Consider the following 14,848-nt stretch of genomic DNA (forward strand, 5'->3'; position numbering starts at 1 on the left):
GACAAAAAAATGAGTTTTCTGGTAACGTCTTCCTTTAACTTGTTGGCTGCCAAGGTGGCGCCCGAGGATCCCCATTGATCATAAAGGAAAGGGCGGGGGATGGGATTTGACGCGAGGGCCTATTCCTTTTTTCTTTTTTTTTTTTTTTTTTTGTTCGGCGCTGTCCTCCATCCTTGACGGGGTTAATCATATTGGGTTGAACTTGAAGGCCCCGAGTGGGTACAATTTCTCACGGCTCGACAGCACGATTAATTTGTGTTGCCCCGCGCGGGTCCTGCCGGAGCACGGCGCGTCCAGCTGGCCCGCCGCTGATAAGATGTACCTTTTGATCACTCCCCTTTTGATTGTCTTACTGTCACCCACAATAGCTCTCTCCGTTTGGACCTCTTCGGCTGAGTGACTGATCTATCTATCTCCAACCGTCTATTTTTTATTCCTGCCGCCGAGCGCGCGCGCGCCCCCCCCCCCCCTCGCCCCCCCCCCCCCTTCTTGTCCTTCTGGCCTTTGCCCATTCGCCCATAACATCCTCTTTTTTTTTCCCAAGCGCACCTTGTCTGTATATAAAAATAACCAACCCCCCCCTTGCCATTCGAATTCCCTTGTTCATCCAATACCACCCCCCCCCCCCCCTCGCCACATCTAATAGAACGCCGCTGAAGCCTCTTCCCGTAAGAAAATATATCTGCCAGCTCTCCTCTTGGCTAGATAAAGACCTGTCAGTGTTACTTTGCAATCCGTGGGCAGTTTGATTAATGGTGAAAAGCTCAAGCAAGATCGACTACTGTTTTTTTTTTTTTTTTTTTTGTTACAAGGGCTGTCAGCGTAGCTGGGCCATCAACCAAACGCAACAATGTGGGAAAGGTTGGCGATGGGAGAAGAAGAAAAAAAAAAAAAAAAAAAGGGGGGGGGGTGGAGGTTGGAGTAGGAGAGCAAGACACGGAGGCGAAGGAGGATGGCCCCCCCCCCCCCCCCCCCCCCCCCGCGAGTGTCCAAATCATATTAGCCTTATGACTAAATATAAATGACTTCGGGGGCTATCAGCCTTCTGTCATGGGGGTTGGCGGGCGAAAGAGGGAGGGGGTGGAGGTTGGAAAGGGGGGTGGGGGGGAGGAACTGGCACATCGTAATAACAAAACCCAAATAATAAATCATTGTTGAAAGGACAAGCTGATAATATTTTTTTTTTCCGCCGCGGTCTTCTGCCACGCTTTTTCAGAAAGGGTGCTGCGTTTTGGGAAGAAGGGGGGGTGGTTGGCTTTTGATTCAGTTGGGAGCAAGTTATTAATCTGTCAGTCACCCCCTTTTCACTCGTCTCTTGCTCATAAACACCCCCCCCCCCTTTTCCCTTGCCCGTCAGGATGAGCATGGCGCCGCAATATAGGAGGGCATTATTGGTAATGGTTGTATTAGGATATTGTCAGGGATAAAATAAATCGCCATTTATACGTTATAGCTGTGGACTCCACTGGATATATAGGAAGAAATGGAATAGTGAAAGGTCCAGGAACGCACGCAGAAACGCGCATTCACGAAAATACGCCAAAACATGCATGGCGCCGACGGTGCTAATACTTCCTAATTGCACTCCATGCGCAGTTAGGAGACACGCATTTCGTTAGCACAACGAAATGCGCCAAAACACCCATAGCGCCACAATATAGGAGAGCGTTATTGGTAATGGTTGTATTAGGATATTGGCAGGGGATAAAATAATCCGCCATTTATACGTTATAGCTTTGGACTCCACTGGATATATAGGAAGAAATTGAATAGTGAAAGGTTTAGGAATGCACACAGAAACGCGCATTCCCGAAAACACGCCAAATCATGCATTGTTAATACTTATTAATTGCACCCCATGCGCAGTTAGGAGACACGCGTTTCGTAGCACAACTAAACGCGCCAAAACACCCATGGCGCCACAATATAGGAGAGCGTTATTGGTAATGGTTGTATTAGGCTATTGTCAGGGGTTAAAATAGATCACCATTTATACGTTATTCCTATATATCCAGTGGAATCCAAAGCTATAAAGTATAAATAGCAGATTATTTTATCCCCTGACAATATCCTAATACAACCATTACCAATAATGCTCTCCTATACTGTGGCGCTATGGGCGTTATGATGTGTCTAATAACTGCGCACGGGGTGCAATGAAGATGTAATGGCACTGCAGAAGCCCTGAGTGTTTTGGCGCGTTTTTGGGAACGCGCGTTTCTGCGTGCATTCCTGGAACACGCAGGTGCAAAAGGGCCTTTCATTGTTCCATTTATTCCTATGTATTCAGTGGATTCCAAAGCTATAAATGGAATAGTTAAAAGTTCTTTCGCGGCTGCGCGTTTCCAGGAACGCACACAGAAACGCGCCTTCCCGAAAACACACCAAAACCCGCATTGCTCTCGCAGTACCATTACTTTTTAATTGCTCCTCCAACGCAGCCAGGAGACACACGTTTTGTAGCACAACAAAACGTGCCAAAACATGGCGCCACAATATAGGAGGGCGCTATTGGTAATGGTTGCATTAGGATATTGTCAGGGGATAAAATAATCCACTATTTATATGTAATAGCTTTGGACTCCACTGGATAATATATAGTAATGAATGGAATAGTGAAAGGTCCAGGAATGCATGCATGTTCCTGAAAACGCACCAAAACATGCATTGCTCCTGTGGTGCTAATACTTCTTAATTGCACCCATGCGTAGTTAGGAGACACGCATTCCCCTTGAAATGTTGGTGAACAGTGGGGATTGGCCCCCTTAAATATTGATGATTAGTGGTTAGGCCTCCTTAAATGTTGGTGATTTGTGGTGAGTGCCCCTTTTAATGTTGGTGATCAGTTGTGAGTACCCTTTAAAAATGTTGATGATTGTGGTGAGTGCCCCTTAAATGTATTTGATCAGTGGTGAGTGTCCCTTAAATGTTGGTGATCAGTAGTGAGTCCCCCTTAAATGTTGGAGATCAGTGGTGAGTGCCTCCTTAAATATTGCAGATCAGTTGGCTTTAATGTTGGCGATCAGTGGTGAGTGCCCCTTAAATGTTGGTGATCAGTGGTGAGTGCCCCTTAAATGTTGATGATCAGTGGTGAGTGCCCCTTAAATGTTGATGATCAGTGGTGAGTTCCCCCTTAAATGTATTTTATCAGTGGTCAGTGTCCTTTAAATGTTGGCAATCAGTGGGGAGTTTCCCCTTAAGTGTTGGTGATCAGTGGTGAGTGTCCCTTAAATGTTGGTGATCAGTGGCGAGTGCCCCCTTATATGTTGGTGATCAGTGGTGAATTCCCACTTAAATGTTGGTGATCAGTGGTGAGTGCCCCTTAAATATTGGCGATCAGTGGTGAGTGTCCCCTTAAGTGTTGGCGATCAGTGGGGAGTGCCCCCTTATATGTTGGCGATCAGTGGTGAATGGCCCTCTTAAATATTGGCAATCAGTGGTGAGTGCCCCTTTAAATGTTGGTGATCAGTTGTGAGAGCCCCTTTAAAATGTTAATGATTGTGGTGAGTACCCCTTAAATGTATTTGATCAGTGGTGAGTGTCCCTTAAATGTTGGCAATCAGTGGTGAGTGCCCCTTAAATGTTGGCGATCAGTGTTGAGTACCCCTTAAATGTTGTCGATCAGTGGTGAGTGCCCCTTAAATGTTGGTGATCAGTGGTGAGTGCCCCTTAAATGTTGGCGATCAGTGGTGAGTGCCCCTTAAATGTATTTGATCAGCGGTGAGTCCCTGTTAAATATTGCCGATCAGTGGTGAGTGTCCCCTTAAAAGTATTTGATCAGTGGTGAGTGCCCCTTAAATGTTGGCGATTAGTGGCGAGTGTCCCCTTAAAAGTATTTGATCAGTGGTGAGTGCCCCTTAAATGTTGGCGATCAGTGGTGAGTGCCCCTTAAATGTTGGCGATCAGTAGTGAGTCCCTGCTAAATATTGCCGATCAGTGGTGAGTTCCCCCTTAAATATTGGTGACTAGTGGTGAGTGCCCCCTTATATGTTGGTGATCAGTGATGACTGTACCCTTTAATGTTGGCGATCAGTGGTGAGTGCCCCTTAAATATTGGTGATTAATGATGAGTGCCCCCTTAAATGCTGGTGATTAGTGGCGAGTGCCCCTTGAAATGTTGGTGATTAGTGGTGAGTGCCCCCTTAAATGTTGGCGATCAGTGGTGAGTGCCCCTTGAAATATTGGTGATCAGTGGTGATTGCCCCCCTTAAATATTGGTGATCAGTGGTGAGTGTCCCCTTGAAATGTTGATGATTAGTGGTGAGTGCCCCTTAAATGTATTTGATCAGTGGTGAGTGCCCTCTTAAATGCTGGCGATCAGTGGTGAATGTCCCTTTAAATGGTGGTGATCAGTGGTGAGTGCCACCTTAAATGTTGATGATCAGTGGTTAGTGCCCTCTTAAATGTTGGTGATCAGGGGTGAGTACCCCTTAAATATTGGCGATCAGTGGTGAATCCCCCGTTATATTTTGGCAATCATTGGTGAGTCCCCCCTTAAATATTGGTGATTAGTGGTGAATGTCCCCTTATATGTTGGCGATTAGTGGTGAGTACCCCTTAAATGTTGGCGATCAGTGGTGGTTGGCCCCCTTAAATATTGCCGATCAGTGGTGATTATCCCTTAAATGTTGGCAAGCAGTGATGAGTGCCCCCTTAAATGTTGGCAATCAGTGGTGAGTGCCCCCTTATATATTGGCCCCTTGAAATGTTAAGGATTAGTGGTGAGTGCCCCTTAAATATTGGAAATCAGTGGCTGGTGCCCCCTTAAATGTTGGCGATCAGTGGCAAGTGCCCCTTAAATGTTGAAGATCAGTAGTGAGTGCTCCCTTAAATGTTGATGATCAGTGGTGAGTGCCCCCTAAATGTTGGTGATCAGTGGTGAGTGCCCCCTTAAATACTGGCAATCAGTGGCGGGTGCCTCCTTAAATGTTGATGATCAGTGGTGAGTGTCCCCTTAAATGGTAACGATCAGTAGTAAGTGCCCCTTAAATGTTGGCAATCAGTGGTGAGTGCCCTCTTAAATGTTGGCGATCAGTGGTGAGTGCCCCCTTAAATGTTGGCGATCAGAGGTGAGTGTCCTCTTAAATATTGGCGATCAGTGGTGAGTGCCCCTTAAGTGTTGGCGATCAGTGGTGAGTGCCCCTTAAAAATTGGCTATCACTGGTGAATGCCCTCTTAAATGTTGGCGAGCAGTGGTGAGTGCCCCTTAAGTGTTGGTGATTAGTGCCGAGTATCCCCTTATATGTTGGTGATTAATGGTGAGTGGCCCCCTTAAATGTTGGCGATCAGTGGTGAGTGCCCCTTGAAATTTTGGTGATCAGTGGTGAGTACCCCTTAAATGTTGGCGATCAGTGGTGAGTGCCCCTTAAAAATTGGCGATCAATGATGAATGCCCTCTTAAATGTTGGCGATCAGTGGTGAGTGCCCCTTAAGTGTTGGTGATTAGTGCCAAGTTTCCCCCTACATGTTGGTGATCAGTGGTGAGTGCCCCCTTAAATATTGGCAATCGGTAGCGGGTGACCCTTAAATGTTGGCAATCAGTGGCGAGTGCCCCTTAAATGTTGATGATCAGTGGTGAGTGTCCCCTTAAATGTTGACAATCAGTGGTGAGTACCCCTTAAATGTTGGCGATCAGTGGTGAGTGCCCCCTTAAATGTTGGCGATCAGTGGTAAGTGCCCCCTTAAATGTTGGCGATCAGTTGTGAGTGCCCTCTTAAATGTTGGTGATCAGTGCAACGCTGTATCCTGGCCTAGGCCGACAAGGCTCAGGCCTAGGGCAGCACTTTGCAGGGGGGCAGCACGAAAAGAGTCCCCGCCAGGTTGCGCTACATTGTTAGTGTAGCACCAGTCTTATGGGGCGGACTGGGCTGAGAGGCAAATTAGTCTAGCGCCCCCATAAAGCACCCGCACTGCTTCCGGTATGCGGGCGGCTGGCATTCTGCAACTGTGGGGTGGGGGGGCCGCTTCTAATTTTGACTGCCCTCTCATCCTAGACCACAAACCTTCCTCACTGTGCTATATGTTTTCTGCTGCACCATTGGCATGGTTATATCTTCTTAGTTGGTTATATATTCCTCTCCATAAAATTATCAGAAATTTGTGCCTAAAGTAGAACTATAGGCAACACTTTTTTTTTTTCATTTTGGCTGGAGTAAGGGAGGGTTACAACTCCTGTCAGTTTATTTTTTACCATCCTTGTCCCATTGCAGAGATTTACCTTCACTTCCTGCCCCATAGCCAAACAGGAAGTGAGAGGAAATCTATGAAAATTAAGGAAATCCATTGCCCCCCCCCCCAGGCCCTCAGAACTAGTGTCACCACTCGAAAATTTCAGGGCGGGTCTTAAACAGCAAAGGGTTGTGGCCCTGAAAGGAAGGGGTGGGTCATATTTAAATTAGGGGGTGCACGAGTTTAGTCAGGCCTAGGGCAGCACAAAACCTAAATACACTACTGGATCAGTGGTGAGTGCCCCTTAAATGTTGGTGATCAGTGATGAGTGCCCCTTAAATGTTGGTGATCAGTGTTGAGTACCCCTTAAATGTTAGGGATCAGTGGTGAGTGCCCCTTAAATGTTGGCGATCAGTGGTGAGTGCCCCTTAAAAATTGGCGATCAATGATGAATTCCCTCTTAAATGTTGGCGATCAGTGGTGAGTGCCCCCTTAAATGTTGGTGATCAGTGTTGAGTACCCCTTAAATGTTGGCGATCAGTGGTGAGTGCCCCTTATATGTTGGCGATCAGTAGTTAGTCCCTGTTAAATATTGCAGATCAGTGGTGAGTGCCCCTTAAAGGTTGGCGATCAGTGGTGAGTACCCCTTAAATGTTGGAGATCAGTAGTGAGTCCCTGTTAAATATTGCCGATCAGTGGTGAGTTCCCCCTTAAATATTGGTGATCAGTGGCGAAATGCCCCCTTAAATGTTGGTGATCAGTGATGAGTGTACCCTTTAATGTTGGCGATCAGTGGTGAGTGCCCCTTAAAAATTGGCGATCAATGATGAATGCCCTCTTAAATGGTGATGATCAATGGTGAGGTTCCCCTTAAATGTTGACAATCAGTGGTGAGTACCCCTTAAATGTTGGCGATCAGTGGTGCGTGCCCCTTAAATGTTGGAGATCAGTAGTGAGTCCCTGTTAAATATTGCCGATCAGTGGTGAGTTCCCCCTTAAATATTGGTGATCAGTGGCGAAATGCCCCCTTAAATGTTGGTGATCAGTGATGAGTGTACCCTTTAATGTTGGCGATCAGTGGTGAGTGCCCCTTAAAAATTGGCGATCAATGATGAATGCCCTCTTAAATGGTGATGATCAATGGTGAGGTTCCCCTTAAATGTTGACAATCAGTGGTGAGTACCCCTTAAATGTTGGCGATCAGTGGTGAGTGCCCCTTAAATGTTGGTGATCAGTGTTGAGTACCCCTTAAATGTTGGAGATCAGTGGTGAGTGCCCCTTAAATGTTGGCGATCAGTGGTGAGTGCCCCTTAAATGTTGGCGATCAGTGGTGCGTGCCCCTTAAATGTTGGAGATCAGTAGTGAGTCCCTGTTAAATATTGCCGATCAGTGGTGAGTTCCCCCTTAAATATTTGGTGATCAGTGGTGAGTGCCCCCTTTAATGTTGGCGATCAGTGGTGAGTGCCCCTTAAATATTGGTGATTAATGGTGAGTGCCCCCTTAAATGCTGGTGATCAGTGGTGAGTGCCCCTTGAAATATTGGTGATCAGTGGTGATTGGCCCCCTTAAATGTTGGCGATCAGTGGTGAGTGCCTCTTGAAATGTTGATGATTAGTGGTGAGTGCCCCTTAAATGTATTTGATCAGTGGTGAGTGCCCAATGAATGTTGGTGATTAGAGGTGAGTGCCCCATTACTGTTGGTGGTCAATGGTGTTTTAACGACATATCATTGATGGTCAGTGTGCCCCCTTTATGGTCAATATGCCCTCTGTGTGCCCCTTTTCTGCTCAGTGTTTCATTGGTGCTCAGTGAGGGCAGCATCGCTTACAAAGGATCAGTGGCAGAGAAGGAAGGAAAGTGTTTGTTTATATGCTTTTGTTTACATTTGTGGTCTCTATGATTGTTCATCAAGGTGATCACAAGGCACAGAGCCACTCTGCTTGGCTCTGTGCATTTTTGCCTGTGATCTGGGCTTTCCGATGACAGCTCAATCACAAGACATTGTGCACACAAGCAGAACGGTGCTCCAAAAATGCTCATTCACCTCTTCTGTTTTTTTTGTTGTTTTGTTTTTTAATATATGGTATATTAACCACTTGCTTACTGGGCACTTATACCCCCTTCCTGCCCAGACCAATTTTCAGCTTTCAGCGCTGTCACTCTTTGAACGACAATTGCACGGTCATGCTACTGTTTGCCCAAATGAAATTTTTTTCACACAGATAGAGCTTTCTTTTGGTGGTATTTAATTGCTGCTGTTTTTTTTATTTTTTGCTAAATAAAACAAAAAAGGACCGAAAATTTAGAAAAAAAAAAACAAAACTGTTTCATAGTTTGTTATAAAATTTTGAAAACAGGTCATTTTTCTCCTTCACTGATGGGCACTGATGGGCACTGAAAGGCGACACTGATGGGCACTGATGGGTGGCACTGATAGGCAGCACTGATCTGTGGCACTGATTATGAGACACTGATGGGCATTGATTGGCAGCACTGGTGGGCATTGATGGGAGGCACTGTGGACACTGGTAGGTGGTACTGGTGGGTACTGATAGGTGGCACAGTGGGTACTGGCAGCTGACACTGGTGGCACAGAAAATGCAGCCGTGGCTTTCTGATGTCCCTCTGACAGAAGCCGGTGATCGGCTTTTTTTCCCCCTCACGCTGTCGGCGTGAGGGAAAAAAAATACCGATTACCGATCTTCCGTTTACATCACGTGATCAGCTGTCATTGGTTGACAGCTGATCATGTGGTAATGGGTCGGGATCGATCTGTGATCAGCCGAGTCTCATAGACTCAGTGATCGCTGAGTGAGCCGCACACGACCCGCAAGGTCCCGCAGACAGTGCTTGCTCGGGAGGACGTCCATGGACGCCCCTCCTGGCAATTAAGGCCCCGCGCCGCAGCCGTCTTTCGGCTATAGCACGGGCGGCAAGTAGTTAAGGTGATTAAATAAAATGTGGCGCGTGTTTCTGTGCAATTCACATGTGATCTGGGTGCAGTGGGATTGCAGCCCATTCGCCGGACCCCACCAAAGTTGCAACTGCAGTGCGTTTTTGAACGTGGGTTTCCCGTATTGTGTTCTGCTGTGGCCGGGCGCTAAATATGGTGTACGGTTCCACTTTAAGTCGCCATCATGCCCGTTGTACCCCCTCCGTGTTCAGAGGAAATTTCCAGCCCCTGGATCTGGCACCCTCCATCCATCATCTTCGGCTGAGCCAGGCTGTCCGGCAGGAAAACCTTTCGCTGGGCGACAGCAGTAAATATGATTTAGGGTTGTCGGGGAGGAGGGAGGTTGTCATCGGCGGAGTATTAATGCCAGGCTGTAAATATATTCTGTAATAGAAAACTTCAGCACAAACTGTGGAGGTCACAGAGGGCCGGCTGACTGATACTGTATATTCTCTGCTTTATGGGGGATCTCAATCCAGCTCCAGCCGCCCTTGTCCTGACAGCGGAGGATGGATGAGGTGAAGGTGGCTGGAAGCCTCACAGCTGTCTTTACAGAGAAGACATCCTCTACTTTCCATTATAAGAAGAGTTTTCCTTATTTTGGTACACAGTTTTGTTTTCATCATGGCATTTTATACACAGATTTCTAGGTGCTCCCTCTAGTGGCCATCTGTAGGTCAGGCAGTGCAGCCTGTATCCTCGAAGAAGCTGCAAGGAAATTGCTGCAGCCCGGGTTCACACTGTAACACTGCATGGGATTTGCACAGGACATTTTGTATGGCTCAAATCGCATTGCATCGCATCCAAACCAAAATGGTGCAGGACCCTTTTTTTTTTCCCCCCAATGTGATGCAATTCCTTTAAACTTTTAAATTTTTATTATTTTTGACAAAATACATTCCTGTATAAATTAATACAATTAATTGGTATTGCTTATCATATTGCATAGAACAGATAATAACAAAAATTGAGGAATGAATAATGTGATGCAATTCTGACAATCGCACTGCGTTTTGCGATCTGTTTAGGGGTCCCATTAATCTAACCTTGGCAACAGATCGCAAGGTCAAAGTGCGGTTGCAATGCAGTGCGATGAGATGCGGGGAAATGCGGCAAATCTTGTGCGTTTCCCGCATCAGTGTGAACCGGGGCTCAAGCTGAAGTTTAATCTGCTTGTATTTTGCCTTCTGTAGTTCCTCCCTCCCCCCTCATCAATATTCTAATAGAATGTTTCCATTTTCATTGCACACCTAATTTTGGATCACTGGGTCTCTATCGGGGAGCGTAGATAAGGGGAAGAAATAAAAGCTGATCATTGTTAAGCACCCCTGTCAGTGGTAAATGATTTGTCTCATCCATGTAAACTGATACATCTGTAGAAGAGCTTGTGCTTTTGAAAAACAACAGACTTCTTCACCCGCATTCTCGGAGGGGGCAATTGCCCCGTTTTTTTCTGGTTGGTAAATCAGGACCAGTTCAATTTGGAAGTTGACCATTAATTCCTCTCTACAGTATATAGGGAATAAGGATGAGCATGTCGAACACGTATTCGACTCAAACATCGCCTGTTCGGTTGTTTGTCGAATTGCGAATGTTATGGGCTGTTCGCGCCAAATTCGAGTGGTGCGTCATGGCCCATAATTCACTGCGGCATCGCAATGCATTGCTGGTTGATGATTGGCCAAGCATGCACTATGACCCGCATGCTTGGCCAATCACAGCGCCGTCTGTACAGAGAGCCGTAATTGGCCAAAGCCACGGTGGCTTTGGCCAATTATGGCTCAGGGGGTTTAGTACACTTCCCACACTATATAAGGCCGCCTGCGTGGCGGCTTTGTGTAGTGTGTTACGGCGGCAGAGCGAGAGATAGAGAGACAGTGTCATTTGATTTAAGTTAGATAGAGTAGGCAGGCGAGTCAGTTAGCTGCACTTACAGTGTATTGTGTATATATACTGTATATATGCATCCTAGGTGTTGTGTGTGTGTATATGTATATATATATATATATATATATATATATATATATATATATATATATATATATATATATATATATATATATACTCTGTATTCAGTTTAGCTAGATCTGTTGCTGTTATTCTCTTCCTAATATACTGACAGGCAGCCAGGTGTTTTTACAGTTAGTGTAGTGTGTCCTCTGCACAGTGTGCACCTAAAGCTACCTGAAGACAATTGCTGGTGTTCTTCTGATCCTATTAATACCACAGGCAGGCAGCTGCAGTATTTACAGTTAGTGTACTGTGTCCTTTGCACAGTGTGCACCTAAAGCTACCTGAAGACAATTGCTGGTGTTCTCATACTAATAATACTACAGGCAGGCAGTTGATTCTGCTAGCTGAAGTATAATCAGTATATATACATCCCAGCTTTGTGCAGCTACATCTCACTGCAGGTCATTAGTATGTCTGGAAGGCCAACAAGGAGAGGCAGACAGTCACAAGCCTATAAAACAGGGCAAGCAGGCTCTGTGTCTAGAGGCAACAGTGCTGGTCGTGGACACGGTGCATCCTCATCAGCACGTGGCCATGGGACACGCTTGTCCATTTTTTCGGCAGCTGGCCGTGTTGAGCCGCAACATGCCGAAGACTTGGTAGAGTGGATGACCAAGCCGTCCTTATCCTCTCTCACCCAGGCTCAGGGTACTTTGTCTGGCAAAGCAGCTGCCAATGCGGCCTCTTCCCTCGGCTCAATGGCATCAGTCACTCCTTCCCTAGCCCCGCCATGTCCTCCTAAGGAGCCCTCCGAACTGTTTGACCACAGTGCTGGGTACATGCTCCAGGAGGATGCCCAGCGTTTTGAAGGCTCCGATGATGGTACCCAGCTGAAGGAAGGCAGTAACGTGAGCCCAGAGAGCGGGGGTGACCAAGGACAGCAATCTCGCAGTCATGTTCCTCCAGCTGCAGCATACTGTCAGGTTTGCTCCAGTGATGAGGAGGGAGGGGATGATGAGGAAGTCACTGACTCCACATGGGTGCCTGATAGGAGAGAGGAGGAGGAGGCACATCTCCAACGAGGCAGGATGCCCTCCAAGGGCCAGCCTAACGGCAGCACACTGACTGCATCACACCCCAAAGCTCCGCATGTGCAGGGCGCTGCTGTCTCTGCGCGTTATTCCAAAAGTTCTTTGGTGTGGGCCTTTTTTGAGATGAGTGCATCAGATTGCACCGCTGCTATTTGCAACATATGTCTCAAGTGTATCTTGCGTGCCCAAAACATCACCCGCTTGGACACCACATGCTTGACCAGACATATGTCGACCTGCCATGCAGTTCGTTGGCAAGCGTACCTAAAAGACCCACACCAAAGAACAAAGCGGACCTCTCCTTGCTCCTCATCAGCTGGGATCTCCAACCTCACTATACCTTCAGTCCTCTCTGAAACCTGCACTGACAGGAATGGAGGTGTAGAATTAGGTGTGTCACAGTCAAGTACTTGCGGGCAATCTGCTATCTGTACACTGACGTCAGATTGTACCAGGCAAATTTCCCTACCCCAGCTGCTGCACCGCAGAAAGAAGTTCGCTCCCAGCCATCCTCATGCCCAGCGGTTGAATGCTAGCTTGGCTAAATTGCTAGCACTTCAACTGCTGCCTTTTCAGTTGGTAGACTCTGCCCCCTTCCGTGAGTTTGTGGAATGTGCGGTTCCTCAGTGGCTGGTTCCCAAACGCCACTTTTTCTCAAGGAAGGCGATTCCGGCTCTCTACCGGCATGTGGAAGGCAATGTCTTGGCCTCGCTGGACAGGGCGATCAGCGGTAAGGTGCATATTACCGCTGACTCATGATCCAGCAGGCATGGACAGGGACGTTACCTATCTTTAACAGCGCATTGGGTGACTCTGCTGGCATCTGGGAAGGATGCAGGACAAGGTGCAGTAGTGATGGAGGTTGTTCCTCCACCATGCCTCCAAAATGTTACTATTTATTTATTATTTATTTATTTCAGGTACTTATATAGCGCCGTCAATTTACGCAGCGCTTTACATATACATTGTACATTCACATCAGTCCCTACCCTCAAGGAGCTTACAATCTAAGGTCCCTAACTCATTCATACATACTAGGGACAATTTAGACAGGATCCAATTAACCTACCAGCATGTCTTTGGAGTGTGGGAGGAAACCGGAGTACCCGGAGGAAACCCACGCAGGCACAGGGAGAACATACAAACTCCAGGCAGGTAGTGTCGTGGTTGGGATTCGAACCAGCGACCCTTCTTACTGCTAGGCGAGAGTGCTATCCACTACACCACTGTGCCGCTACTAGTGATTCTGACAAACCTCTCTCCTCCACCCCCTCCTCTTCTTCTTCCTCCATGGCCTCTTCTTGTGCTTTGTCCTCGGAACCAGCTCCGTAGGTGTTCAAGGGGCTACGCAAGTACGCAGGCAAAAAGATGTCATGCGGTGCTTGAGCTGGTGTGCTTGGGGGACAGGAGCCACACTGGGGCAGAGATTCTCTCAGCTCTGCAGGGGCAGGCTCAGAGGTGGTTGACGCCACGCCAACTTAAGCCAGGAATGGTGGTTTGCGACAATGGCACCAACCTCCTCTCCGCCCTCCGACAGGGACAACTGACCAATGTGCCCTATTTGGCCCACGTCCTTGGTGGTGCAGCGGTTCTTGGGCAGGTACCCGGGCTTACAGGATGTCCTTTTTTTTTCCCCACGCCAGTGGGCCATGATCAGGGATGCATGCACTGTCCTGTCACCATTTGAGGAGGCCACGAGGATGGTGAGCAGTGCATGCATCAGTGACACTGTCCCTCTTGTCCACCTGTTGGAGCACACGCTGCGTGGAATAATGCACAGGGCACTTGAGGCAGGAAAAGGAGGACTTCCTTACCTCTCAAGGTCCCCTTTATCCAGACAGTGTTCCGATTACACAGGAAGAGGACGAGGAGGAAGATTGTTCCAGCATGGAGGTGGAGCTTAGCACTCAGCATCAGCAGCAGTCTTCAGAAACCCATGGACTTGTACGTGGCTGGGAGGAGGTGGCTGTGGATCATGTCGTCCTTAGTGACCCAGAGGACTTGGGACCGAATGCCTCAGCAAACCTACGCTGCATGGCCTCACTGATCCTGCAAAGCCTGCGGAAGGATCCTCGTATTCGTGGTATTAAGGAGAGGGATCATTACTGGCTGGCAACCCTCCTTGATCCATGCTACAAGGGTAAGGTTGCGGACCTTATCTTGCCGTCGCAGAGGGAGCAGAGGATAAAACATCTTCGGGAGGCCTTGCAGAAAGGTTTGTGCAACGCGTTTCCAGAGCCTGAGAGGTTACAATTTCCTGGTCCTCCTGAACAACGTGTTGCTGAGGCTTTGTTCAGTCACAGTGGAGAAGGTGGCCGTCTGACCGATGCTTTCAGACAGTTTTTTAGTCCGCAGCCCCAAGGTATGATCGGTTCCAGCAACCATCGCCAGCGTCTGTTTTACATGGTGCAGGAATACCTAGGGGCAAGATCTGACTTGGATACCTTTCCCATCGTAAATCCTCTGGGTTACTGGGTCTTGAGGATGGATCACTGGCCAGAGATTGCACAGTATGCAATTGAGCTACTGGCCTGTCCTGCATCCAGCATTCTTTCAGAACGCACATTCAGTGCTGCTGGAGGCTTTGTAACCGATCACAGGGTGCGCCTGTCCACCGACTCGGTCGATCGACTGACCTTCATAAAAATGAATCAGTCTTGGATCACCACCAGCTACCAAGCAC

Source organism: Aquarana catesbeiana, linkage group LG07, assembly GCF_042186555.1.
Source record: "Aquarana catesbeiana isolate 2022-GZ linkage group LG07, ASM4218655v1, whole genome shotgun sequence".
Lineage (NCBI taxonomy): Eukaryota > Metazoa > Chordata > Amphibia > Anura > Ranidae > Aquarana > Aquarana catesbeiana.